Below are 27,557 nucleotides of genomic sequence, written 5' to 3' on the forward strand. Positions count from 1 at the left end.
ATATTTTGTAAATACTTCATCCTTGGTTTTCATTAAGTAAACCCAAGTCTTTCTTGAATGATCATCTGTGAATGGGACATCATATAGATGGCCTCCAAGTGTTTTTGGAGTCATAGGGCCACACACATCAGAGTGAATGAGATCTGATATTTCTTTCGACCGCAAAGTACTGCTTCCAAATGGTCTCTTGGTATTCTTTCCCAATGCACATCTCATGCAGATACCTTAATGATCCTACTTCAAATTTGGTATTCCATCTACTATGGAACTTAAAGTTGGAAGTATTTTGAAATGTAGATGACCAAAACTTCGATGCCAAAGTTCACATGGATTAATCTCAGTGTGAACTTGGTTTATGGGTGATATTAATCTGTAAAGCCTTCCTTCTCAGATACCAATAACTTTTTCTTGATCTATGCTTGCGTGTTTTCCCTAAACAACTACTTTTCCATCAACGAAGGCTAGTCTATCTCCTTTGTCTTCTAAACTTGAAATAGAAAGTAATTTTTTGTGCAAACCTGGAACAAATAGAATGTTGTTGAGGTGGATGTTGTTTCCATCTTTGAGTTTAATAGAATTTGATCCAATGGCCTTCACAGGACATCTCTTGTTGTCTCCAAGTTCCACAGAGTAAGCGAATTTTCCTTTTGATAAGGTCTTCAGTTGGTTGGAATGGCCAGTCATGTGCCTTGATGCACCACTATCAATTACCCAAATGTATTCGTCTTGGAAAGTACTAGAGAGAGTTGAGAAGAAACTTCTTCCATTTCATTGATTGATTTCTTTTTTAAAGAGAATAAGAAACTCCATGCTTCCTTGATACCTTTCTTGAGTTGGCTTGCAATTTTCTTGATGACCTTCTTCATTGAAGAGGGGATCTTCATGATGCCCTTAGATAACCAAAGATCTGATACCATGTTGGGAAATAAATAGGGAAATGAATATGATAATTCTCTTAATTTGATAATTATGTGTGTTACCTTTTACTCATCATCTTTGTTCATTATTATTCCAATGTGCAATACATCAAACAACTGCCAAAATAGTAAGAATATTGATAGTATATAGACAGCAAGCCAGGGCCAAAACCCATCCTCTTGAGGGGAAAATCCGTAAATCTCTTCTTTATCTTTAAGATATTTCAATTGATGAATACCATGACCTAGACTTAGACAAATACCCTCCAAGATCAAATCTACCACTGCCTCCTACTACAATATCTTCAACATCCCAGTAGATGTGAAACTCTGCTCCCCAACAACTGTTGCAACTGCTGTTTCTTCTCTAGGAGACATCGATCTCCCTCTAATAGCCTTCCTCTTGATTTTTCTTGCCTTGACTTGAGTCCTAGGGCTAGTAAGATGCCTTAAGAGACCTTCGCTTACCTTCCCTTCTATTCTGCTTCCAAAATTGAACCCTAGAAGATCCATCATAGAAACCCTAACTTTGATCTTCCAGAAGAATAGATAAAGCCCATAAACACTTCAACTTCTTCTTCGCACTTCCTTCTTTGACTTCTTGTTCTTCTACTTCTTTGCATAAGAGATGAGAGAGTGAATGATCCAAATGGAGGACGAGTTCCTCTTATATATAGGCTTCTTCAAGAGTGGATGTGGCTCTTCATGTAGGCCAACTTGACAACTCATTAGGCTGACTTGATCGTGGAGGTATTTTGACACTTTAAAAACAAAATATTTTTTTTATTTACAATTTACAATGTGCCCATAGGGTCTTCAATATATGACAATGCCTCTTATACCTAGGACAAACCCTAGAAGCACTCAATGGGTGCTTGACCTATAAAATAAAAGAGCTTGACCATGAAACCCATGCTCCAATAATAATAATAATTTTATTTTCATTTTAAATTTACAAGAATACATTTCATACTTACAAAGACCGAACCTAGTTACACATTTTTCAACAAAAAGAAGGTTGATATCATGGTCTCAGAGGTGGTTGACCCTTGGGGGCGGAATGATCCTTGCTTTGACGGTTTTACAAAGCATTCAGTTTGTTGGATGCATTTATATTTGCTACCCAAATATGTCATTAAAAATATCAATTCCATTATCTCTGATTTCATCTGGTTTAGTTCAAAGGGGGACAACAAGATTCATCTTTTCTGACTGGAGGACGTTTCTTTGCAGAAAAGGGAGGGGGTCAGGTATTACAGAATATCAAAAAAATTAGATGGGATCTAGTGGTAGAGAGTTTTTGGCATGCATTATTTTTTACTGGTCTGCGGCTGAGGATCATTAAGGAGACGTATCTTCGTAATCAGTCTTTCCACTCATGGATCAAGGATGGGGCATGTAATTCTTGTAATGCCTCTTATATCTAAAACAACTTCATGAATTTGAAACATTGACTAATTTGTAACATGTGGTGGGAGATTGGTTCGGGCGCTATGGTGGTCACTAGATTGGACCATATTAGGGATTTTCAGGCCAACCACACATTATCTCCCTCCTTCATCAGGTACATGTTATTTTACGTACCTCAAACAAGTGTTCTAGTCTTAGTTTGTGTCCATGAGGCTAGGGAACACATTTTCTCCAATACCAAGAATTAGTTTCGTGAGAAAAGGCCCTGAATAGATTTATTTAAGAAGTTAATTAGTTTTCTTAAGTCTAACTTGGGGAAGTAGCTTAATTAATCGATATTAATTAGGGTAAATTGGTTTTCCTCTAGAGACTTCTGAAAAGTCACTTGATGGGGTCAAAATGATCTTAGTCATCGATTGTAATTAGATCATGGCCATTGATTCATCAGCGAATATTATAAGAGGAAATCAATGGGAATTTGGAGAAGATATCGAGACATAGAGTTGTTGTGACAACAAGGGTGTAGAGGCAGGGCAGGGACATCAACAACAGGGGTTTAATTAGAGATTGTTAGAGACATTCTTCACAAATATTTCGAAGAAGAGTTGAAGATCCATTTTTCTGCAGAAAGAGGACAATTTTCTAGTGGTGTGAGTTGCTCCAACTGGGGGTTTGATTTACCCAGATAGGCAGTTGGAATTGCTCAAAGAATTTTCAGTGCAAGGAAATTTGCATAGGTGGATTGAGTTTCTAGTTGAGGTCAAAATTTTCCAGTGGAGGCTGAGATTATTCACCTAGCCAATGCGAGTTTCCAGGAGGGCCAAATTTCTCATCTAGGTCGCACATGTGAGCTAAAGGTAGCTTCAGAGGGAGGCCAAATTGGTTTTGGTGGGTCAAATAGCTTCCAAGAGGTCAGTGAGACTTGCAGAAGTGATCAAGAAAGATTTCTAGAGATTTGTCATTCCACGACAACCAGTTGTAATATTTTGTGGGAGATTAATCCTTAAAACCCTCATTTGTTGCACTGGTTTTCCATTCAGGGTTTTTCCAAGGACATTTGTCCAAAAATATTGGTGTCCATTATTTGTATGTGTATGCATAATTTTCTCAGTTCATGTGGTATTTATTTTTCAGTAAAGTTGTGGCTGTGTTTTATTTAATATATGTCACAAATATTTTGTAGTTGACAAATAATCTAAAAAGATAGGAGAACAAAAACCAATAATTGCAACAGTAAAATTTCACAGTACATACATAACAAGGGAATTTATTTCCTCAATCAGATTATGGTCTATGTTGATCCTATTTATCTAAATCCTATTTGGTTATGCTCTCTCATGATCTGATTTTATATGGGGAATTGGATGATATTTGGGATAAATATTTGGTTCAACTATATATGGTGGGTATCACCTTAGTGGATAAGACTGATTCTTTTAAATGGGATGGAAAGACTGTAGAGTGGCAGATCTTTGCTGAGAAAATTTACAGGTACATTTCTCATAATCAATAGTGTTAAGTGGATAGATGGTGCTTCAAGAAAATATGTTCTTGGAAATTGCCCCAAAAGCTTAAATGTTTTGGGTGGCTAGTTTGGAAAAATAAGGTTTTAACATGGGAGAATTTGTGCAGGAAAGGTTTTAGTGGTCTTGATAGATGTATAATGGGTAGAGAAGCAATTGATAATGTCATACATCTATTTGTTAAGTGCCCATATGTTGTTGCTATATGGATAGTTGTTCTGCAAATACTAAACATTATGTTGTTGCTATATGGATAGTTGTTCTGCAAATACTAAACATTATGTTGTTGCTATATGGATAGGCCAATACTAAACATTAATGCAAAGTCGTCTTATTTTTCTATTGAGGAATGTTTGAGGTTTTGGAAGGCAGAATATAAAGAAGTTAGAACACTTCTTTCTTTATATTATGGGGCATTTGGTATAGTAGAAACGCTTTCACTTTTGAAAATATTGTTTTTGATATCTCCCGAAACTATTTCCAAATCAATGCATATTTCAATGAACTTGGACAGATGTCTCAACAGGGAATATAGAGGTACATCCATGTGGTGCAGTGTTGGAATAGATATCCTGCTAGTTTTTTTGATTGGGTAGTGAATCTCAATGCATGTGACAGTGGGGCATCTATTATTATGAATCCAGAACTATATTATCTATTTAGTTGGAATAGTGGCATGGGAACAAACAACCGAATAGAGATCATTGCCCTGTGGGGTATATTATTTTGCGGAAAATGGTTATCTATTAAGTCTTTGGATGTTTATGGGGATTGCAAAGTTTCAATAGATTGAATTAATGCTAAATCCTCTTTCGAGCCTCCTTCGCTTATGAATGGGATGAACAGGATTAGAATACTGGCTCGTCATTTCAATCAGGTCACCTTTTCTCATATTTATAGGGAACAAAATTGAATTGTTGATGTTCTCTCTAAGATGGGGCATATATACCACTTAGGGGATATCATCTTCTCTACATATAGTTTGGACAGACTGCAAAGGAACAAAAAAAATCCATATTCATGAGATCTTTTTATGTTGGTGTTTGTTTTGTGTAAATGTTAGAAAATGTGCATATATGATGTTATCCATATGGGACAGATTTTCAGATCAAACATCACGAGCTATCTTCAACTCTTCGCTTTGATCTTTGGCAGAACTTAGATGCCTTCACCTTCGCCAAAGCTGAAAGAATTCTTGATCACACTCTGGCAAAGAAAACCAGAAAACTTAAAACCCTAAGAAAAATAATAATAATAATAATAATAAACAAATAAATAACTAAATAAATTAAAAATACAAATCACATTGCCCTGATGATGGACTCACCAAGCTAGTCCGAAACGTTCGTTTCAGAAAATTGTTCATAGGTTTTTCCACAATCATAAAAATTCTACCAACCTGTATGGACTCTCTCTTTAACATCGTTTCAGAAAATTGTTCATAGGTTTTTCCACAATCATAAAAATTCTACCAACCTGTATGGACTCTCTCTTTAACATCGTTGTATGGACTCTCTCTTTAACATCGTTGTATTCACGTTCACACTCAAAGATCTAACTTGTGTGATTTTTTTGAAAATTTGGATATATGTAACTATTTTTTTCAATACAAACTAGAGTTGATTTTTCTTTTCTGAAAAAAAATAAAATAAACATGCCTATTCCCCTAAAAACAATTTAGTTTAATATTCCCTTATTTGACCAAACGGAGCTTGGAGATAATTTGAACATAGCTTTGATTTATCCAACTTACAAAACATTGAAGATTTCATACACAGATTAGATTCCAAAACCAACTCTATATTCTAAAACCTTCAAATTCCAAAAAAATCCTTGCTTGAACACATTTCCTAGTATTTCCATTACTACCAACAAAGAAAAGACTATTAAAATCATAACCATTAAAGGCTATACATATATCTCATCAAAGCAATTACTCTAACCCTAAGCTAATCCAAAGTTGGTAAGGTTATGATAAAAATGGGGAGCATCTCATAAAACTTAAATAGGCAAACTTAGAAGCTATATACCAATACTACCAAGGAAAGACTATTGAGATCATAACAATTAAAGGCTATACAGATATCTCATCAAAGCCATTACTCTAACCCTAATCTAATCCAAAGGTGGTAAGGTTATGATAAAAAAGGGGAGCATCTCATAAAACTTAAATAGGCAAACTTAGAAGCTATAAAGACAATATAGCTCTGTCTCATATTTTCCTTGCAGTTGATAAAGTTATGATAAAATGGGAAGCATCCCATAAAACGCAAATAGGAAAACTTAGAAGCTATATTGACAATAGAGCTCTATCTCATCTTTTCCTTGCCTTGATTCAAACAATAAGGGCCAATTTTTATCCTCCCTTTTGTTGTGATTGGAAAGAGAAAATTTGGTCTTGAATCTAAGTTATGTAGTCTTCTTGGGATCCCACCATTTAAATAAATTTTAAATCTCACAAAATTAACAAGAGCAATAAAGAAGATAACATAGTCAGATCATATCAGAGCATTAGATTGTATGGATAAAAGTCAGAACATACGCAAAATGATAGGGTAATCATCAACCCATTCAAACAAAACTAAAAACGTCATTAGAATGGTAAACCACTTTCAAATTTGTTAAAAGACATAAAATCTGCACTATCATCTCATCGAACAAATGAATAAAGAACTTTAGGGTAAAACTGGACTACTAATTTAACGTCTCTGAATATTTTAAGAACAAATAATTCACAATATTTTTTGTTTTTGAAATGTGTTCCCTGGTTTGTTCCTGCGAGGATGAGGTCTTTGCTAATGAGAAAAGCAAACCTACGGATGAGGTCTCTGCTGATGAGAAAAGCGTGACTTCACAGTCCAAAGTCTGCTCAATGAAATGCAAGAATTCACGATAGATAACAAAAGTACTTTCGTTAATCACAAATTGGTATCTATCAATATATGTTATGTGTTTCTAATGCTGGCAATGTTATCAAAACCAGAACAGAGCTGGCTAAACGGGGCAGTCAGACCAGTTCCGGGGTTTCGTTGGCATAAGTGGCCACTCAAACCAGTTTCAACCCAGTTTTGGTCTGAACTGGTTCAGAAACCATCCTGATCTGTTTGGAACTTTGCATATTTGTGTTTAATGGTTCAGAACCCATCCTGATCTGTCTGGAACTTTGCATATTTGTGTTTAATGGTTTAAGTGCACATGGATGTACATGAATAGATCTTTTTTAATCAAAATCTAAATATTTTATATATTTTTGGGTTAACCAGTTTTTGTATCCTTTTTAACAGATTCCAGTTTTTCAGGTAAACTAGTTCGAAGATTAGTCCAGGTCTGATAACACTAGTTGGTATAAGATGTATAATTGCCATATAAAGGAAATGGGGCCTAAGAACGAGCTGTAGCCTGAATAGGTAAACTAGTTCGAAGACCAGTCCAGGTCTGATATCACTAGCTGCTATAAGATGCATCATTGCCATATAAAGGCAATGGGGCCCAAGAACGAGGGTGAGTTGTACCCTGAATTGAAAAGAACAAAGCAACTCCGTCAAAATGCTTCTCAAAAATGTTAACTAGCGGCTATATGATTTTGACTTTGGCATTTAAAGCAGCGTGTTTTCATCATTCAATTGCCAAATAAACCATATAACTGCTCTAGAGTGGGTTCTCTGACCGAAAAAGGAAAAAATAGTGCAATGAAAAAGTCATATTGAAATTCCAAACAATTAGCGAATTCTCATGTGTGAGACTTTGTTAATGTTTTTGATTGAGGCATATTGGATGCAAGTTTTACAAATATGTAAATAAGGTAAAATCAGATACAGCTTACAAATATGGGATTTCAAAAATTCCACTCAGTCAGTGTTCCTCCTCTCTTGTACAGTTCATGATATTCCCAATTTCCCAGAGGCAACTTCATCCATACAAAAAGCAGTAATCCATTAAAACTAACAGCAGATTTGATTCTGAAACACCTTAGACATAGATTATAAAGTTCACTTCCCTTTGATACGGCTAATCTGTCACCCACAAGTTTTCTCTTGCTTGCTGATGAATAACCATGCTATCTGCAGTTCAGTTCCATGGCATCATCGAACAGAATCCTTACGTGCCCCCTTGTCCACGCTCAACTTTCCAGCTTTCATGTAATGGTCCACGGCCTCTAGCCTTGATACTACATCTGATCCAGTGCATGACTCCTCATCAGTGATCAACTTTCCATCTTTCACCCAGTGGTAAATATCTCGCAGAATCAAGGCTTCAGCATTCTTATGAACACATTTCTCCAAAAATTATTCTTCTGTTAACGAGAAAATTCGAGGACAAATCATCTCTGTTTTCAACCCTTGCATTGGTCTTCAATATCTCCATTACTCTATACCAAGGAATTATTCTCTTCTCTAAGCTGAATCCAAGCAGAGTCGGATACTTCAAAAGATCGGTCAATGTAAACCCTGCATATTTGACCAGAAAATCCACTTGCCGTTTCAAATTTTCCTCTGAAATCGCCAGAATCCACAGGTTCCGCCTTGATATCCCTGAACTTTGTTTTTCCGACAGACCTAAACATCTCAAACACCGTAGCCTTCTATCTCTTTGTTCTTTTCCTAACCTCAACATTATACGCATGGCCCCTTTGATCCCTTCTTAAACCCCAAACTCTCGACCTGTTTAAATGACCCCACAACCTTTTTACTCTGAAGTCGTGAGCAATCTAGGCTGCCTCGCCACTAACTGCGATAATGCTAGACCCTCAACACCCAACCGTTGCAAAAGTGAAATTGCGGATTTCAGCTTATCCTCGCTGCGACCAAATAGCCGTGCATCCGTAATGCATAGTTTGCAGATATCCTCTTTATTCATGAAAGTACCAAGGAGAGTGAGCTTAGGTTGTATGATTCTTTTCGCACTGACAAATAAAAACAAGGCATGGAAAAGACGACCCTTCGAATTTGGGCAGGGTTGGTCAAACCAGTCATTTAACAACTTCAACGCCTCTACCATATTATGACTTGATTTTGCACGAAGCAATCCCTTGTTGTGTCTAAAGGCTTTTGCGATATCTTTCTGTAATAAACCGCATCTGTTGACGAGAAATCTTGTGACAACACCGTTCTCTGGTTGGATTGTGGGTGTGGATCCTATTTGAGTGCAGATATTGTGGTATGTTATCTGGGATTTGACAGTAATTGCACATGCAACAGGACGTATTGCAGTTGATACTCGTTTCCATATGCTCATCGTCATCATCGTGTGTGCAAAGATGCTGCAGAAGCTCAGAAAAGGTTGGAAGGCAAAGGTGAGCAAGGAACTGTTGGGATTTTTCTGGTAAAATTCCAAAAACAAAAGGAAACTAATACAGAGGCAATGTTCTGTTGTCTACATTCCACAGGATCTTTTGCACGGAAGCTTTTAAAAAAAAATTCTTTGAGAACAGAGTATTACACCACCATAAAATGATTTCTATTCATTAAAACAAAATGTCTGATACATATTCATCCTCTTTTACTGAGAAGGATTCACCAAAAAAAATTCATCCAACAAAATTCTGTCTCTACATGAGAATTTACTATATTGGGTTTACTACTGTAAAACCCCTTTTTACTTTTACTGATGTAATAAAAATTTACACATACTGCTGTAAATTTTTTTTTACCTATACTGTAAGAATTTCTTTCCCCTCCGCTAAAGCAACAAAACCAAAAAAAACTTCTTACATCACTCCAGGCAGGCACTGCTGTGCGATGTATATACTTCTCGCTTCATACATACTTCGTTTTCATTTTTTTTGTTTTAGCACTGCACCGCTGTGCAAAACCACATTTCTTCACAAAAGTCAACACTTACATTTAGCTGCAGCCACACGCCTTTTTTTTTATTTCTTTGTTACAACGTTATCACCAAAACAAAAAACATATATGAAAACAAAAACGAACACAACTTATTACATAAGTGCCGAAAAAAAACATAAATATAATATGCGGTCAACTGTTTGAGTTTACTCCAAGCAAGCTTTTTAATGCACCTCGTATGCAGGTTGAAACAATCAACGGTCAAGAATGATGGAGCAGATAGGACGGCGGTGGAGTATTTCGGACGGTTTCTTTATGCTGAACTTTACGTCTCGAAAAGTCAGAAATGATGACGTATGTAGATAGCCACGCGTCAACAGGAGATTGTATCTCGCTCAATTATATCGGGCTCGATCATACGGAAACTGCTTGCTGGTCGAAGACGGTCCGATACGCTGATGGTTTTTGCTGAACGGTTTTGTGCTGCCGTAGTTGTGCACGTCCACCTGCAGTTGGAATTAATATTCCAACAGGAACTGAGTTTTATTTGGGTGTGAGAACCGCTATCGAACGGTAACTGAGTAGGGCTTTATCAGTGTTTGAGAACGCTGAGTAGGGTTTTATCAGGGTTTGTAAGTAAAATCATCTAACGAAGTGTAAGCAGTATGAGACTGCGGTAAAAGTAGTTCAAGACAATGTAAGGTCAAGGCGTTTCAACACAGTGTAACGAAATTCAATCTCGGTGGGCACAAATAAAGGAATTGAATCAAAATTGTCAACGAAGGGTACTAGACTCTTTGGAATTTTATTGTATGCTTATAGTAATTATTCAGGATGGATTTTAGATTTTCCAGAAGAAGGGTTTGATGTTGATTTCTTCTTGTTTATGTTATATAAAAAAGTCAGAAATCAAAGAAAATGATATTATTAATGTTTTTAATGGTTAGATTAAGGTATTATATTAAGGTTATATTTTTGATTGATTTTTTTATTATTCGATAATTAGTTTAGAGTTTTTGATTGGTGGTGTATTATATCTTTTTTTTGTCAACTTTAATAGAATTGCTAAAGGTTTAATGTTATTGGTTTTTTCATTAAGTTTTATTTTAAAATAATTTTGTAAAATTTTTAATAAGAAAATGTAACTTCCAACTTTCCACACCTTTACCTTCCTTGACTTGCACCATCAAAAAAAAGCCCAATGTCTAAATTTATCTACCTTCAATTCTTTCTTGGTTTTTCGAATTTTGACTTCTATTTAATTCTTTTGATATTTTAACTTCTCACTCTAACATAAGAAATTGAAATACATTTTCTTACAAATGTGTTTGCTTTTACCTAACTACATGACCCATGACACTATTAGAAATAAAACTTTATACTACTTAGATTTCTTCTTAAACCAATTATTTGTGAATTCCAATAATATACCTTCACTCCACTTATCTTTTCTTACCTTTTCCTTACATCATTCTCACTATAAATTCTCATATTTTCTTTGCTAATTGAACATTGAACTAGTGTCACGTACACATATGGAGTAAAAAAAAATTTATGATGATTAACCACCATTTATTGACTCATACATGCATTCCATTTGATAACCTTATGAATACATACTTATAACATTTATAATAGTCAAGAACTGTTCGAATATCTATACATTTATTCGCATACAGATAATACAGATTCAAACTATGCAACCAATTCTAAGGTTCGCTGCGGAGTAACCATAATCTATTTAATTGGCGGTATAAGGTAATGTCCGAGGATGCAAAGGGTTTATATGCACAACCCAATATGGCTGTCAGTCCTTAAAGGCGTAATTATAGCAGCTTATCCCGAGATATCTGAATGTTTTAATGCTGTGTCCGGCCTTGACTTCGGAGTCCAGTTGGCGACGGCAGCATCGTCCATTTGGAAAGTTCAACGGTTAGATGGCATGCTGCCATGTGCGCCCGGTGCTCCAAGCACCTACGGCCTGACACCTCGGGCATACCAATTTCGCGCCTGGAGCCTATCGATCCCAACCGGCTATCGAACGGTGGAAATGATTCTCTGCAGATCAAGGGTTGAGACCATGCCACGAGTCGGTAAGAAAGGTATGATATATAATATATGTGTGTTCTCATTCAGCTCAGTTTTGTTTTTTTCATTTCATTGCGACTGTGTATCGCAGCGCTGTGGCGATTCACCTACTCCAATACTCATGCGGCTTCATCCAACTCTAAGCTCCGGTTCTGTTCTACTTTAGCACGGTTGACTATCAGGTATATGATGACACTACCCAGTCTCGTTGTTGTCTGCACCAGTTCCTTTTCTCGTTACCATATTTCATTGATTAACCTGAGTTCTCTTTTTTTTTTTTCTGGTTTGGCTAATGTGCCCAGGTGGACGGCTTGTCATTCACCATCGAGGAAAGGAACTTCTTCGTTCTATCTGCTAACCTGATAACAGGTAGATTTGATTGCCGCCTAACTTCGTTTGTTTAATCGGTTCAGGGTAAAAGCTGAACTCTTATTTTACTTGACAGGAATGCCGGGTAACACCACCGCGGCCTGGGGTCCCTGTACCAATTCGGGGTTCACCTTGGTTTCAGTCTTTGCTTGTCGGGGTTCCTACCCTTGTTTTAGATGATAATCTTCGGTTAGGAGATGATACAGGCTGAGCATTGTATGCTTGGCCGTAACCCCTTTATATGTATAACTGTTCAGCTATGAAGTTTGTTCTTGTTTGTACACAGACGGTATTATGTTAAGCTTTGATACTGAACTTGAGGGTTTGGTTCCCTGGTTATCTCGTTGAAATGTTTTAGAAAATAAAGGGCATGAGAGATTCAGTAAGTTTCGGCTCTATGAATAATGTTCCTTTTGTTTATTCGCCTCCTCGGCAATGGCTATATATACAGACTTAATGTTTCAGGATTTATACTATTCCTTTCTAATTAAATCTTATTGCATGTCCATCTTTTCAAATGCTGAGTTCATATGTGCTCTTATGTTTCGATTTCAATGGTTTTCTTCTGGTTTTGCGTCCGGTTTAATGCGGACAAGGCGACTCTTCCATAACAGAGTTGCTGGTTAATCTTGACTATGTGCTTATAGATATATAATACATTCATTAGCTCTTTTCAGGGTATTATAGTGCTCTGTACATTTATTGTTTTACCATAGATATATACATGTATGTGTTTTTCGTGCCAAGCGACACCACTGTGCGGCTGTAACAGAAATGCCGAGGCGTTTAACAAATTTTCAATGCCAGTCTCCGGATTCGTTTCACGGTTCCGTCGACCGAGGTTTAAGGTTTTTTCTTTTTACCATACTTATACGAGGTCGTAGTTTATTTACTTGGATTCATTGTTCTGGAAATCATACTAAATTTATTCTCTGGTTATATTCCCTTGCGGTTATGCGTAATTTACAGTTTATTCAGCAAGGTTTGCTCGCGTATTTCTCTTCATTTTTTGAATAAGTCAATGACTGGGCTATTTCTTTTAGTTTTGCTGAATATAGAAACGATTAGACTTCTATTTCATTTTCTGTCTATGAAGAGGGTTTTATTACATTCTCATCCTTGTCTTGGAATTCTTGCTTCCGCCTTAGTGGCAGGGATTCATTCGATGTATCTATTCCTTTCATTTTTAAATAGAGAATACAGGTTCTAACTTTATGGGTCACATACAGTCTAGTATTCTTTTTCAGAAGCAGAATAAACGAATTATTTCCACTGTTTCTTTTTTTTCTTTAAACACAGACTCACGCAAGTAATTTCTCAGTTAACAGGTTTAGTGAACCTTACCTGCTTAACAGCAAACCTGTTTGTATTGCTTGTCAATCCACCCGTCCGTAGGAAGATTCTTCTTTGATCTTCCACCCCCAAGCACTTGCAGATCCTCTCGACTGCAATTTCACTGGCCCCGCCAGTAATCGCTATCTGGTCCTAACCAGACGTAGCGTACACAGGAAAATTCCTTTCCTCATCATATGCCATCTGATCCTCACCAGACATAGCATGACCTTTTTTCTTTTCTTTCTGCCATCTGATCCTTACCAGACTTGGCAATCTTTCCCCTTTTTTCTCTGGGGACTCAACTACCTCCTGAAGGTAGTTAGGGTTCCATTGTAACTGCTTCCACAGTTACTAACCATGATTAATCATATGCTCAGCTCAAATAGTACTAACACAATTGTTTTTAATTAACATAAAATTAATAACAGAGTTATATACTTTTTCAAATAAAGTCTTTGTTCATAATTACTTTTACTATTTACCAACATTAACTTTTCACGAGGGATGTTACATCTCCCCCTCCTGAAAGTCTACATCGTCCCGATGTTGTTGTTCATTTAAAAACAGTCTGGGATAAGTATCCCTCATCATTTGTTCATCCTCCCAGGTGGCCTCTTCAGGCCCAAAGTGCCGCCACTGCACTTTAACCTGGCTGATGACCTTTTTCCGCAGCTCGACTCTTCTCCGATCTAATATGTTCACTGGTTCGACCAGGAACTCTCCTTCCGGTTCCACCTGAAACACATTACAATTAGATTAGCTGCTTACTAGTATTCTATTTCAGTTTACATTATTTAACAGTCTTCCCTTACCTGAATGTCCTGCCAACTTATTATATGCCTAGGGTCATACACATATCTCTTTAAAACTGATACATGGAAGACATTATGAACCCGAATATGGCTGGGTAGGGCGAGCTGATAAGCTACCGGCCCTACTCGTGCCAGAATTTGGAATGGTCCACAAAAACGCGGTGCCAGTTTGGCACAAGCATTCCATTGGAGGGTACTTTTCCTAGCTCGTATTCTGATGTACACATGCTCACCCACTTGGTACTCTTTGAATGTTCTCTTCCGATCTGCGAAGTTCTTCTGCCTGTCCTGTTCCATCTTTAGATTAGCTCGAACTTTTTTCACCATAACTTCCATTTCTTCCAACATCTCAGGACCCAGCAAGAATTTTTCCTCCGGTCCACCCCAACTGGAGGGTGTGCGGCATTTCCGGCCGTAAAGTACTTCAAATGGGCTCATCTTCAAGGATGCGTGATATCCATTGTTATAGGCGAATTCCACTAGGTGTAAATACTCCTCCCATCGCGTAGGTTGTTGCATCACATAAGACCTTAGCATGTCTTCCACTACTTGATTCACCCGCTCAGTCTGTCCGTCGGTTTGCGGATGATATGCGGTGCTGAAGTTCAATTGAGTTCCTAGACCTTCAAATAAGGTCCTCCAAAAAGCTGAGGTGAATTTAACATCACGGTCAGATATTATTACTTTCGGCAGCCCATGGAGTTTAAATATATTCTGCATGAAAATGTTTGCGATTTGAGCTGCACGATAAGTGGATTGAACCGGTATGAAGTGAGCTGACTTGCTGAGTTTATCTACTACCACCATTATAGAATCATTGTTCTTTTTGGATTTCGGCAAACCGGTAATAAAGTCCATGGTTATGGTCTCCCATTTCCATTCTGGTATGGGTAATGGCTGTAGTAACCCTGCAGGGTGCTGATGTTCAGCCTTCACCTGTTGACACTCTAAACAACGCGCCAGGTATTCTATCACGTCCTTTTTCATGCCTGGCCAGTAGTATTCCTTCCTTAGCGAGGTGATGAATTTCTGGTAACCAGGATGTCCCGCATAAGGACTTTTATGATTTTCATCCAGAATCTTTTCTTTAATGCTGCTCTGATTGGGTACATAAATCTTCTTCTGGTAGCACAAAATTCCGGCTGCATTCAAGGTGTACCCTTGTTGTATTAAACGGGTATCTGAATTCTGTACCAATTGCTTCTTTTGCAAATAAATCTGATCCTGTGCAGCAGCCTCGTCAATTTCTTTGCCAAGGGTGGACCATCCTTGACTAATGCCAATTTCATAAATGCAATGCACTTTTCGGCTCAGTGCATCAGCTACTCTGTTCTCTTTTCCCTTTAAGTGTTTAATTTCGAAATCGAAGTTTCCCAAAAAGTCCACCCATCTTGCTTGTCTTGCGTTTAAAGTCGGTTGACTAAAGTAACTAGTCAAGCTGTGGTGATCCGTCATCATCAAAAATTTTCTGCCCACTAAATAATGGCACCACATTTTTAATGCATGAATCACCGCGGTTAATTCCAGATCATAGGCAGAATATTTCTGCTCATGTTCTTTTAACTTTCTGGATTCATATGCAATCACTTTACCTTCCTGCATTAGCACTCCACCCACGCCCTCCTTACTAGCATCTGTGCATGTCCTCCCTGGAGCTTCTTGCAAAAATTCCAACATCCATCTTGTTTAAATGCCTGTTCGACCTCTCTGTTCTTCAAGGTTATATCCAAACCTTCAGGCTCGTTTCTCATACATTTGCCTGATCTGTGGTCTTTCCTTTCTGCCGATCCCTCCATGAAGATTCAGTGTAATGGAATTTGAAATGCTAGCGCTGCTCAAAATCCAAACTTTGCCTCGCTTGAATTGCTGCCTCGCCTGATAGCTGCCTCGCTTGATGACAATGTTTTTTAAATTGAAATCTTGCATATTTGTTTCTCATGCAAGGCTTACAATCATCATTAAAACTGTGCATACCTGGCTTTCCTTAGAACTTTTATTCTGTGTGTATCAACGTACCTGGTGGTTGTAATAATGGAGATAAGCGGTTGGACATAATATGTGGAGTGCACAAACTGACAATGAATGACGCAGCCATAGATTAACTTGACAGATTTGACAGTTGGGAAAGATTCGCTGCGGAATGCACGAATCTCCGATTTCGTAGCGCGGTCAGTGTAAATTTTGAATTATGCATTGCGAAATCACCTAATAACGTATTGCGCTGCGAAATCACCTAATGGACTTTCGCACTGTGAAATCACGTAATGGACTTTTGCACTACGAAACTGCCAAAAAGGATTAATGTGCTGCGAAAACACTTTAGGATGGTTACATGCACTATGAAATCACCTAAAAGGCTTTGTGTTACATAGTAATTTTTGAACCAAACTGACACATGGCTATGAGACCGGTGAAGAATGAGAATGCACAGTGATGAATGAGAATACATACTTGACTCAAGACCCCTAAAACTCAGACTCTAAGGAAAAAACAAACTCGAACTTAGACTAACACCGACCTTTATCATCAAGCTAGTATGAGAAATTTTGGCATTAGAATTCCTAAGTGATAACACCACTCATGGATCAAGGATGGGGCATGTAATTCTTGTAATGCCTCTTATATCTTAAACAACTTCATGAATGTGAAACATTGACTAATTTGTAACATGTGGTGGGAGATTGGTTCGGGCGCTATGGTGGTCACTGGATTGGACCATATCAGGGATTTTCAGGCCAACCACACATTGTCTCCCTCCTTCATTAGGTACATGTTAGTTTACGTACCTCAAACAAGTGTTCTAGTCTCAGTTTGTGTCCATGAGGCTAGGGAACACATTTTCTCCAATACCAAGAATTGGTTTCGTGAGAAAAGGCCCTAAATAGATTTATTTAAGAAGTTAATTAGTTTTCTTAAGTCTAACTTGGGGAAGTAGCTTAATTAATCAATATTAATTAGGGTAAATTGGTTTTCCTCTAGAGAGTTCTGAAAAGTCACTTGATGGGGTCAAAATGATCTTAGTCATTGATTGTAATTAGATCATGGCCATTGATTCATCAGCGAAATATTATAAGAGGAAATCAATGGGAATTTGGAGAAGATATCGAGACATAGAGTTGTTGTGACAACAAGGGTGTAGAGGCAGGGCAGGGACATCAACAACAGGGGTTTCATCAGAGATTGTTAGAGAGATTCTTCACAAATATTTCGAAGGAGAGTTGAAGATCCATTTTTCTGCAGAAAGAGGACAATTTTCTAGTGGTGTGATTTGCTCCAATAGGGGGTTCAAGTTACCCAGACAGGCAGTTGGAATTGCTCAAAGAATTTTCAGTGCAAGGAAATTTACACATGAGAGATCAATTTGCACAGGTGGATCAATTTTCTAGTTGAGGTTGAAATTTTCTAGTGGAAGTTGAGATTATTCACCTAGCCAGTGCGAGTTTCCAGGAGGGCCAAATTTCTCATCTTGGTCGCACATGTGAGCTGAAGGTAGCTTCAGAGGGAGGCCAAATTGGTTTTGGTGGGTCAAATAGCTTCCAAGAGGTCAGTGAGACTTGCAGAAGTGATCAAGAAAAATTTCTGGAGGTTTTTCATTCCACGACAACCAGTTGTAATATTTTGTTGGAGATTAATCCTTAAAACCCTCATTTGTTGCACTGATTTTCCATTCGGGGTTTTTCCAAGGACATTTGTCCAAAAATATTGGTGTCCATTATTTGTATGTGTATGCATAATTTTCTCAGTTCATGTGGTATTTATTTTTCAGTAAAGTTGTGGCTGTGTTTTATTTAGTATATGTCACAAATATTTTGTAGTTGACAAATAATCTGGAAAGATAGGAGAAAAACAACCAATAATTGCAACAGTGATTAAAATTTCACAGTACTTCCATAACAAGGGCATTTATTTCCTCAATCAGATTATGGTCTATGTTGATCCTATTTATCTAAATCCTATTTGGTTATGCTCTCTCATGATCTGATTTTATATGGGGAATTGGCTGATATTTGGGATAAATATGTGGTTCAACTATATATGGTGGGTATCACCTTGGTGGATAAGATTGATTCTTTTAAATGGGATGGAAAGACTGTAGAGTGGGAGATCTTTGCTGAGGAAATTTACAGGTACATTTCTCATAATCAATAGTGTTATGTGGATAGATGGTGGTTCAAGAAAATATGGACTTGGAAATTGCCCCAAAAGCTTAAATGTTTTGGGTGGCTGGTTTGGAAAAATAAGATTTTAACATGGGAGAATTTGTGTAGGAAAGGTTTTAGTGGTCTTGATAGATGTATAATGTGTAGAGAAGCAATTGATAATGTCATACATCTATTTGTTAAGAGCCCCTATGTTGTTGCTATATGGATAGTTTTTCTATAAATACTAAACTATATGTTGTTGCTATATGGATAGGCCAATACTAAACATTAATGCAAAGTCGTCTTATTTTTCTATTGAGGAATGTTTGAAGTTTTGGAAGGCAAAATATAAGGAAGTTAGAACACTTCCTTTCTTTATATTATGGGGCATTTGGCATAGTAGAAATGCTTTCACTTTTGAAAATATTGTTTTTGATATCTCCTGAAATTGTTTCCAAATCTATGCATATTTCAATGAACTTGGATAGATGTCTCAACAGGGAATACAAAGGTACATCCATGTGGTGCAGTGTTGGAATAGATATCCTGCTAGCTTTTTTGATTGGGTAGTGAATCTCAATGCATGCGATAGCGGGGCATATATTATTATGAATCCTGAACTATATTATCTATTTAGTTGGAATAGTGGCATGGGAACAAACAACCGAATAGAGATCATTGCCCTGTGGGGTATATTATTTTGCGGAAAATGGTTATATATTAAGTCTTTGGATGTTTATGGGGATTGCAAAGTTTCAATAGATTGAATTAACGCTAAATCCTCTTTCGAGCCTCCTTCGCTTATGAATGGGATGAATAGGATTAGAACACTGGCTAGTCATTTCAATCAGGTCACCTTTTCTCATATTTACAGGGAACAAAATGGAATTGTTGATGTTCTCTGTAAGATGGGGCATATATACCACTTAGGGGATATAATCTTCTCTGCATATAGTTTGGACAGACTGCAAAGGAACAAAAAAAATCCATATTCATGAGATCTTTTTATGTTGGTGTTTGTTTTGTGTAAATGTTAGAAAATGTGCATATATGAGGTTATCCATATGGGACAGATTTTCAGATCAAACATCGTTGTATTCACGTACACAGTCAAAGATCTGACTTGTGTGAATTTTTTGAAAATTTGGATTTATGTCACTGTTTTTTTCATTACAAACTACAGTTGATTTTCTTTTCTGGAAAAAAATAAAAAAATAAACATGCCTATTCCCCTAAAAACAATTTAGTTTAATATTCCTTTATTTGACCAAATGGAGCTTCGAGCTAATTTGAACACACCTTTGATTTATCCAACTTACAAAGCATTGAGGATTTCATAAACAGATTAGATTCCAAAATCAACTCTACTTTTGCCAGGTTCTCCCATATTATATATTCTAAAACCTTCAAATTCCAAAAATATCCTTGCTTGAACACGTTTCCTAGTATTTCCATTACTACCAACAAAGGAAAGACTATTAAAATCATAACAATTAAAGACTATACAGATATCTCATCAAAGCAATTACTCTAACCCTAAGCTAATCCAAAGTTGGTAAGGTTATGATAAAAATGGGGAGCATCTCATAAAACTTAAATAGGCAAACTTAGAAGCTATATACCAATACTACCAAGGAAAGACTATTGAGATCATAACAATTAAAGGCTATATAGATATCTCATCAAAGCAATTACTCTAACCCTAAGCTAATCCAAAGTTGGTAAGGTTATGATAAAAATGGGGAGTATCTCATAAAACTTAAATAGGCAAACTTAGAAGCTATATAGACAATATATCTCTGTCTCATATTTTCCTTCCAGTTGATAAGGTTATGATAAAAATGGGAAGCATCCCATAAAACGTACCATAAAACGTAAATAGGCCAACTTAGAAGCTATATTGACAATAGAGCTCTATCTCATCTTTTCCTTGCCTTGATTCAAACAGAAAGGGCCAATTTTTATCCTCCCTTTTGATGTGATTAGAAAGAGAAAATTTGGTCTTGAATCTAAGTTATGTAATCTTCTTGGGATCCCACCATTTAATAAATTTTAAATATCACAAAATTAACAAGAGCAATAAAGAAGATAACATATTCAGATCATATCAAAGCATTAGATTGTATGGATAAAAGTCAGAACATACGCAAAATGATAGGGTAATCATCAACCCATTCAAACAAAACTGAAAACGTCATTAGAATGGTAAACCACTTTCAAATTTGTTAAAAGACATAAAATCTGCACTATCATCTCATCGAACAAATGAATAAAGAACTTTATGGTAAAACTGGACTACTAATTTAACGTCTCTGAATATTTTAAGAACAAATAATTCACAATATTTTTTGTTTTTGAAATGTGTTCCCTGGTTTGTTCCTGCGAGGATGAGGTCTTTGCTAATGAGAAAAGCAAACCTACGGATGAGGTCTCTGCTGATGAGAAAAGCGTGACTTCACAGTCCAAAGTCTGCTCAACGAAATGCAAGAATTCACGATAGATAACAAAAGTACTTTCGTTAATCACAAATTGGTATCTATCAATATATGTTATGTGTTTCTAATGCTGGCAATGTTATCAAAACCAGAACAGAGCTGGCTAAACGGGGCAGTCAAACCAGTTGCGGGGTTTCGTTGGCATAAGTGGCCACTCAAACCAGTTTCAACCCAGTTTTGGTCTGAACTGGTTCAGAAACCATCCTGATCTGTTTGGAACTTTGCATATTTGTGTTTAATGGTTCAGAACCCATCCTGATCTGTCTGGAACTTTGCATATTTGTGTTTAATGGTTTAAGTGCACATGGATGTACATGAATAGATCTTTTTTAATCAAAATCTAAATATTTTATATATTTTTGGGTTAACCAGTTTTTGTATCCCTTTTAACAGAATCCAGTTTTTCAGGTAAACTAGTTCGAAGACCAGTCCAGGTCTGATAACACTAGTTGGTATAAGATATATAATTGCCATATAAAGGAAATGGGGCCTAAGAACGAGGGTGAGCTGTAGCCTGAATAGGTAAACTAGTTCGAAGACCAGTCCAGGTCTAATAACACTAGCTGGTATAAGATGCATCATTGCCATATAAAGGCAATGGGGTCCAAGAACGAGGGTGAGTTGTACCCTGAATTGAAAAAAACAAAGCAACTCCGTCAAAATGCTTCTCAAACATGTTAACTAGCGGCTATATGATTTTGACTTTGGCATTTAAAGCAGCGTTTTTTCACCATTCAATTGCCAAATAAACCATAGAACTGCTCTAGAGTGAAGCATTTACCAGAGGTTCTTTGACAGGAAAAGAAATAATAATGCAATAAAAAAGTCATATTGAAATTCCAAACAACTAGCGAATTCTCACGTGTGAGACTTTGTGAATGTTTTTGATTGAGGCATATTGGATGCTAGTCTTACAAATATGTAAATCCGGAAAAATCAGATACAGCTTACAAATATGGGATTTCAAAAATTCCACTGTTCCTCCTATCTTGTACAGTTCATGATATTCCCATTTCCCAGAGGCAACTTCATCCATACAATACAATAAGCAGCAATACATTAAAGCTAACAACAGATTTGATTCGGAAACACCTTAGACATATATTATGAAGTTCACTTCCTTTTGATACGGCTAATCTGTAACCCACAAGTTTTCTCTTGCTAGCTGATGAATAGCCATGCTATCTGCAGTTCAGTTCCAGGCATCATCGAACAGAATCCTTACGTGCTCCCTTGTCCACGCTCAACTTTCCAGCTTTCATGTAATGGTCCACGGCCTCTAGCCTTGGTACTACATCTGATCCAGTGCATGACTCCTCATCAGTGCTCAACTTTCCATCTTTCACCCAGTGGTAAATATCTCGCAGAACCAAGGATTCAGCATTCTTATTAACATATTTCTCCAAGAATTGTTCTTCTGTTAACTAGAAAATTTGAGGACAAATCATCTCTGTTTTCAACACTTGCATTGGTCTTCAATGCCTCCATTACTCTATACCGAGGAATTATTCTCTTCTCTAAGCTGAATCCAAGCACAGTTGGATACTTCAAAAGATCAGCCAATGTAAACCCTGCAGATTTGACCAGAAAATCCACATGCCGTTTCAAATTTTCCTCTGAAATCGCCAGAATCCACGGATTCCGCCTTGATATCTCTGAACTTTGTTTTTCCGAGAGACCTAAACATCTCAAACACCGTAGCCTTCTATCTATGTGTTCTTTCCCTAACCCCAACATCAAACGCATGGCCCCTTTGATCCCTTCTTAAACCCCAAACTCTCGACCTGTTTAAATGACTCCACAACCTTTTCCTCTGAAGTCGTGAGCAATCTAGGCTGCCTCGCCACTAACTCCGATAATGCTAGACCCTCAACACCCAACCGTTGCAAAAGTGAAATTGCGGATTTCAGCTTATCCTCGCTGCGACCAAATAGCGTGCATCCGTAATGCATAGTTTGCAGATATCCTCTTTATTCATGAAAGTACCAAGGAGAATGAGCTTAGGTTGTATGATTCTTTTGGCACTGACAAATAAAAACAAGGCATGGAAAGGACGACCCTTCGAATTTGGGCAGGGTTGGTCAAACCACAGTCATTTAACAACTTCAATGCCTCTACCATATTATGACTTGATTTTGCACGAAGCAATCCCTTGTTGTGTCTAAAGGCTTTTGCGATATCTTTCTGTAATAAACCCCATCTGTTGACGAGAAATCTTGTGACAACACCCCTCTCTGGTTGGATTGTGGGTGTGGATCCTATTTGAGTGCAGATATTGTGGGATGTTATGTGGGATTTGACAGTAACTGCAAATGCAACAGGACGTATTGCAGTTGACACTCGTTTCCATATGTTCATCGTCAACATCGTGTGTGCAAAGATGCTGCAGAAGCTCAGAGAAGGCTGGAAAGCAAAGGTGAGCAAGGAACTGGGTTTTATTTGGGTTTGAGAACCGCTATCGAACGGTAACTGAGTAGGGCTTTATCAGGGTTTGAGAACGCTGAGTAGGGTTTTATCAGGGTTTGGGAGTAAAATCATCTAACGAAGTGTAAGAAGTATGAGGCTGCGAGAAAAGTAGGTCAAGACAATGTAAGGGCAATGCGTTTCAACGCAGTTTAACGAAATTCAATCTCCTTGGGCACAAATAAAGGAATTGAATCAAAATTGTAACGAAGAGTACTATAGACACTCTGGAATTTTATTGTATGTTTATAGTAATTATTCAGGATGGATTTTCCAGAAGAAGGGTTTGATGTTGATTTCTTGTTGTTTATGTTATATGGAAAAGGTAGAAATCAAAGAATATGATATTATTAATGTTTTTAATGGTTAGGTTAAGGTTATATTTTTTATTGATCTTTTTATTATTTGATAATTAGTTTAGAGATTTTCATGGTTGGTGTATTATATTTTTTGGGTCAACTTTAATAGAATTGCTAAAGGTTTTTATTCATCAATGTTATTGGTTTTTTCATTAAGTCTTATTTCAAAATAATTTTGTGAGATTTTTAATAAGAAAATGGATCTTCTAACTTTCCACACCTCTACCTTCTTCTTACACCATCAAAGAAAGTCTAAGGTCTAAATTTATCTACATTTAATTCTTTTATCTCTTGGTTTTTCGAATTTTGACCTCTATTTAATTGTTTTGATATTTTAACTTGTTGCTATAATTTAAAAAGTTGAAATACATCTGAAAGAAAATGTTTATGATTTTACCTAACTATATGACCCATAACACCATTATAAATAAAGCTTTATACTAAAAATTTCTTCTTAAACCAATTATTTGTGAATTCCAATAATATACCTTCACTCCACCTACCTTTTCCTTACATCATTGTCACTGTAAACTCTTATATTTCCTTTGTTAATTCACATTGAACTCGCATAAAATTCATGTCTTCACCATTATGATTTTAATATTGTTACTATAAATTCTCATTTTTCCTTTGTTAATTCAACATTGAACTATCATAAAATTCATGTCTTCACCATTATGATTTTAATACAAATGTTTTTAATGGATAGGAACTTTTCTTAATTTTCATAGAGTAAAAAACTTTTTTCCAGGCTTTGTGTACTTGTATATAAATAATAAAGTAATTGAATTAAGATTATCAAGCAATTAATACAAATGTTTCACCAAGATATGATTTTTTTTTAATAATTAATGGAGTATGTATCCAAAAAAAACATAAAATTATTGAATATGTTATTGAATAGCAAGGATTGCATGAACATTTTCACTAGAATTTATGATCTTATTTTTGTTTATTTTTTATAATAAATCTAAATATTGAATCACTACAAATATGTGATAATTAACAGATGTTCTCAATCTTTCTCTATACTTAGAAAAACTATAGTTTATTTTCCAAGAAAATAATGCATCCAACACTTTACAAATTGAAAAACATAATATTCTTAATGATATATTAAGCAGTTAAGAATTGTCCTTTAGAAAATTCTTGAAGTGGCATGCAACATGTATTTGATGTTTCATCAAAATTCCACCCATACAAAGCCTAGGAGCATTTATATAAGGTTTAAAGGCTCTTTGAATATCATTTGAAGTGAATAGTGGAGTATCAACAACTTTGTGCTTTATATCTTTGAATTCCCCATGCTACACGCCATTCTAGTTAAAATTAACTTGGTTGCGGTTTAGTGAATTGAGTGTTTAAGCAACATGGGAAAATTGTGCAATGAATTTCCTCAAGTAATTGGCCATTCCTATGAAGCTTTAAGGATTATGAGTGTTCTTCGATGGTGTCTAGTAGGGATGAAATATTTTTCTAATTTATGTCAATTCCATCCCAATTCACATATAATCCAAGATAAATGAGCCTTATTTGTCCAAATGTACCTCTTTATTCTACTTCCATCATTGATGATTGATGGCATGCTTGTAGATTCTCCACAACATTGTAGATATTCTTCTTTGAAACACGAACACTTTAATGGTCCTTTCTTTTGATATTCGGTCTTTTCTTCAACCGCTTTTGTTAGCTTATTTTCACTTTGTATGGGATAATTCTCCTAATACATGCTTTTAGTTGGATACTTTAGCTTTGCACTCTTTCCTAGATTCTTGTATTGTGGTAACTGAAATCCCTTCTTTTTCAAACTATTCTTATCATTCTTCTTTTGTCCTATCTAACTTGGGTCTATCCTTTGACTACTTGTAGTAATACTTAGCCTTTCAAATAATGTATTCATGTGTCCAAGGTTCACTAAATATAATTCCATCCTAATAAGATTGTGGCAGTCCACGAAGAAAGCACTTAATTTTTACTTTCTCATCCTTGGTATATGGCACACATATCAACAACTATATAAACCTATTAGCACAGTCATGCATGGCTAGTTACCCCATATTCAATTCATGGAACTGAATTTTACCATCATAATACCTTTCAGAAAGATACTTTCTCTTGGAGTACTTTGCAAATTGCCTCCATGTGATATTTTCTCTCATTGATTTCTCTCATGTTCTTAAAATATTTCGACTAGCTGAAAGCTCTGCCATTCATAATGAATATATCCACCCTCGCTTTCATGTTTTCCAAGTAGTTGTGTACCCATAAATACTTCTTTAGTTCTAATAGTGATGCTTCTACTTCCTCACCTATCTTCACCTTGCCATCAAAGTGTAACATCCCTATCTTGACTGTGACAACCCAGGGCCAAATTTCCCCTTCAATGTAGTTATATATATATATATATATATATATATATATATATATATATATATATATATATATATATATATATATATATATCTATATATATATATATATATATATATATTGATTGAATTATAATAAAAGGCCTAAGAATTGGGACACATATTCCAGAGTTTGAGGGAGGAGGTTGCTTGGGATTGGAAGGAAGCTTGACTTGTTTCATGACAGTCATTGAAGGTTGGTAGGCTTGCCATAAATGGGCTGGAATTGCAGATTTTCTTAGGGACACATATTCTAGAGTTTGAGGGAGGAGGTTGCTTGGGATTGGAAAGAAGCTTGACTTGCTTCATGACAGTTATTGAAGGTTAGTAGGCTTGCCATAAATGGGCTGGCATTGCAAATTAATTGAACAAGAAGGAAAGGCTAAAGAACCATGACTACCTTGGGTGAGACTACAAGGAAAAAAGGAAAAAATTAAATGAGGAAAGGGTTGCATTGACAAACGAGGGATAGAGAATTCAAACACCAAGAAGTGGGGAGGAAGGAGGTGTTGAGACACAACGTTCCCTCCACCCTCCAAACATAATAGAACCGTTATGGATGGGAAGGAAGGTGTCACAAAATTGTCAACACACGCAACAAAAGATGGTTGCAACAACCTGAGAAAAGGAGAGGGAATCCTCGAGGAAGGGAAGAGACCACACACAGAAAAACAAATAGCATACACACCAATAGAACTCTCACACATAAAGGAGGAGGAGTGAATTATGTTGAAAAAAGGGATAGACAACGAGAATGGAGGTGAAAGAAACTAAGTAATAACGAGAGAAGAAAAAACATTATGATTCTATCAAAACACAGAGAAAAAGAGTCAATACTTGGTTTTAGCGTTAGGAGGTAGAAGAATAATTTGCAGGTGAGAATAAGATTCTCTAGATTCCCTGTAAGAGTGGAGCGTGGATATGGTTTTCTCTAGATTCGTTGGACAAATTGGGTGGAGAATTGGTCCTTGGATCCCTAGTAGGAGAGTTATTTAGCTCCCCATGCCTACTTTCTTAGTTTATAATGAGCTTTGGATTCCCCTTGTTGTTGATTAAGGGTGGAGGCACAACCTATGGATTCCCTTATTGTTGATTGAGGGTAGAGGCGCAACCTTTGGATTATATTTTTGTTGGTTGAGGCTGGAGGCATGACCTCTAGATTCCCTTGTTTCTGATTGAGGGTTTGAGGCACAACCTCTGCATTCCCTTGTTTCCATTTGAGGGTGGAGGCATAGCCTCTAGATTCCCTTGTTATTGTTTGACAGTGGAGGCATGACCTCTATATTCACTTGTTGTTGGTTGAGGGTGGAGTCACAACCTCTTGATTCCCTTGTTACTGGTTGAGGGTGGAGGCACAATCTTTGGATTCCCTTGTTGTTAATTGAGGGTGGAGGTGCAACCTTTGAATTCCCTTGTTGTTGGTTGAGGATGGAGGCACAACCTTTGGATG

At 36.6% G+C, this 27,557-nt stretch overlaps 1 pseudogene; it reads right to left on the reverse strand.

Annotated features, from left to right (window-relative positions):
• Positions 1-22,082: 22,082 nt before the first annotated feature.
• LOC149207416 (transcription termination factor MTERF15, mitochondrial-like) lies at positions 22,083-23,244 on the reverse strand (annotated as a pseudogene).
• Between the last annotated feature and the right edge of the window lie 4,313 nt (positions 23,245-27,557).

This window comes from Pinus tabuliformis, chromosome 1_2 (assembly GCF_031772625.1).
Source record: "Pinus tabuliformis cultivar Carrire ecotype Pingquan chromosome 1_2, CPIR1, whole genome shotgun sequence".
NCBI classification, from domain to species: domain Eukaryota; kingdom Viridiplantae; phylum Streptophyta; class Pinopsida; order Pinales; family Pinaceae; genus Pinus; species Pinus tabuliformis.